Source organism: Somniosus microcephalus, unplaced genomic scaffold (genome assembly GCF_052327205.1).
Source record: "Somniosus microcephalus isolate GS21.2 unplaced genomic scaffold, FLI_Smic_1.0 scaffold1039, whole genome shotgun sequence".
In the NCBI taxonomy this organism is placed as follows: domain Eukaryota; kingdom Metazoa; phylum Chordata; class Chondrichthyes; order Squaliformes; family Somniosidae; genus Somniosus; species Somniosus microcephalus.
The window spans coordinates 8,717-11,282 of record NW_028226226.1 but is presented as its reverse complement, the minus strand read 5'-3'; the positions used below and the strand labels follow the sequence as shown (position 1 = coordinate 11,282).

At 49.2% G+C, this 2,566-nt stretch overlaps 1 non-coding gene across 1 annotated transcript; it reads right to left on the bottom strand.

Moving 5' to 3' along the window:
• Positions 1-782: 782 nt before the first annotated feature.
• LOC147080884 (U1 spliceosomal RNA) lies at positions 783-946 on the bottom strand. Its single transcript, XR_015076980.1, has one exon. It is a non-coding gene; the product is annotated as a U1 spliceosomal RNA (small nuclear RNA).
• Between the last annotated feature and the right edge of the window lie 1,620 nt (positions 947-2,566).

Below are 2,566 nucleotides of genomic sequence, written 5' to 3'. Positions count from 1 at the left end.
GTTATTGGGAGCGGGCAGGGAAGTGGAGGTGAGGCCAAGATCAGATCAGCTATGATCTTATTGAATGGTGGAGCAGGCTCGAGGGGCCAAATGACCTACTCCTGCCCCTATGTCTTATTTGTCTTTTGTAATTAGGGCTGGGCAATAAATGCTGGTCTTGCCAATGATACCAGGAATGATGAAAAAAAATGCCAGCAGACGCACGATGGGCCGAATGGCTTCCTTCTATGCTGTACCAGTCTATAGGTAGTTAATAACAACTTGTATTTATATAGCGCCTTTAACGTAGTAAAACATGCCAAGGCACTGCACAGGAGTATTTTAAGACAAAAAATTTGACAACATTGAACATTTTGCCAAAGTCCAGAGTTGGCATGCAGCTTTGAAAATATTGTGGTGTGGACTTACTAGTGTGAATAATGTAGAGTTTTTATACAAAATGCGTAATTTCTTAGTTGTAGAGATCCATTCCCTTAGAATAGAAATGTGAGCACTTTGATTGCTTATCAGAAGATTAATACACTGACGTATGACCTGTTGAGTTGTTTCTTAGCATTGAGTCTTGTGGAGGAAGGTTCTCTTGTATAACAGCTCCCTCTGTTGGAAATAAAGTGAAGTTAAGGTGAAAACAAAATTAGCTAAAATAACATTATAGTTAATTTATAGTTGCAAAAACGCTGTAAAATGATGGCAAGAACGTGATCGGAACAACAAACATATGTGTACTGGAAAGAACAGCTATCCCAACATGAAAAATAGTCCATCTATTCTTGGTTATGAATCAGGGGAGAGCGCGAACGCAGTCCCCCACTACCACAAATTTTGCAGTCGAGTATCCCGCATTTGGGGACATCGCAGGCGTCAGCACACCCGAAGTGCAATGGGTTAGCCTCGTCCTGGGAGAACCACCTTCTTGATCATGGTCTCTCCCCTGCCAGGTAAGTATGATTTTTTGCCCCACACAGTGCCTCCCGACATCATTCACTGCCTCTTACCGTGTCAACGACCCATTTTAAAAAGTCACAATGTCCCTTCAATCAGAAAGTGCTGCTGCTCTAACATGTCAATTCTGTTAAAATATTGCGATATGTAATGATATTCCCTTTGAGAAAATACTGTAGTGATAAAGAACCTGCCATGCTTATTTGCATATTGCCCTTAAAAGGAAATGAACCCTCCCTCAGTAACGCAATAGCAAAATACTGCGGATGCTGGAAATCTGAAATAACAGACAACGCTGGAAAAACTCAGCAGGCCAGGCAGCATCTGTGGAGAGAAAAACAGAATTAACGTTAACTCTGTTTCTCTCTCCACGATGGGGGGGGGGGCGGCGGTGAGGAGGTCAGTAACGGGGGGGGTGGCGGGTGGGGAGAGATCAGGAACTCAGGGGGGAGAAGGTCAGGAAATCTGGGGGGGGGGGGAAAGGTCAGGAACCCGCGGGGGGGCGGGGAGAAGGTCAGGAACTGGGGGGGTAAGATGGGTCATTTTCAGGTTGGGAAACTATAACTACTGGGGTCCCACAGGGATCAGTGCTGGGGCCTCAACTATTTACAACTATATTAGTGACTTGGATGAAGGGACCGAATATAAGGTAGCCAAATTTGCTGATGATACAAACATAGATGGGAAAACAAATTGTGTGGAGTTAACTCTGTTTCTCTCTCCACGGATGGGGGAGGGCGGGGGGGAAATCAGGAACTCAGGGGGGAGAAGGTCAGGAACTGGTGGGGGGAGGAGAAGGTCAGGAACCCGAGGGAGGGGGGGTGGTGGGAGAAGGTCAGGAGCCCAGGGGGGGGGAAGGTCAGAAACTCAGGGGGGGAGGTCAGGAACTCGGGTGGGGGGGTGAGAAGGTCAGGAACTCAGAGGCGAAGGCCAGGAACTCAGAGGAGGTGAGCAGGTGAGGGACTCGGTGGGGGGGGAGAAGGTCAGGAACTTGGGGGGGAGAAGGTCAGGAACTCGAGTGTGGGGGTAGAAGGTCAGGAACCCGGTGGGGGGGAGAAGGTCAGGAACTCGGTGGGGAGAAGGTCAGGAACTCAGGGGGTGAGGAGGTCAGGAACTCGGGGGGTGAGGAGGTCAGGAACTCAGGGGGGAGAAGGTCAGGAACTCGGTGGGGGAGAATGTCAGGAACTCAGGGGGTGAGGTGGTCAGAAACTCGGGGGGTGAGGAGGTCAGGAGCTTGGGGGAGGGAGGAGGTCAGGAACTTGTTGGGGGGGGGAACACTGTGAGAACAGTGTGGAAGGGGGAAGAACATGATCCAGGTCTAAAGGAGGGAGGGGATGAGAGCAAGAACGTGATCCAGATAGGAAGATAGATCACGTTCTCTCCCACCCTCTGTTAGACCCAGATCACAGTCTTCCACCCCCATCCCCTTTACACCTGCACCACGCTCTCCCTCTCCTCCCCCAGCAAGCCGCAGCAGTTCAAGAAGGTACCTCGTGACCACCCTCTTAAGAGCAACTAGGAATGGGAAATAACTAAATGAATTTTTTTAAATGAGAGCGTATTCTGTGTCGGTCCTACAACATGCATTTTTGTGTTGTTTGCCAGACTCGACTATTCCAATGTT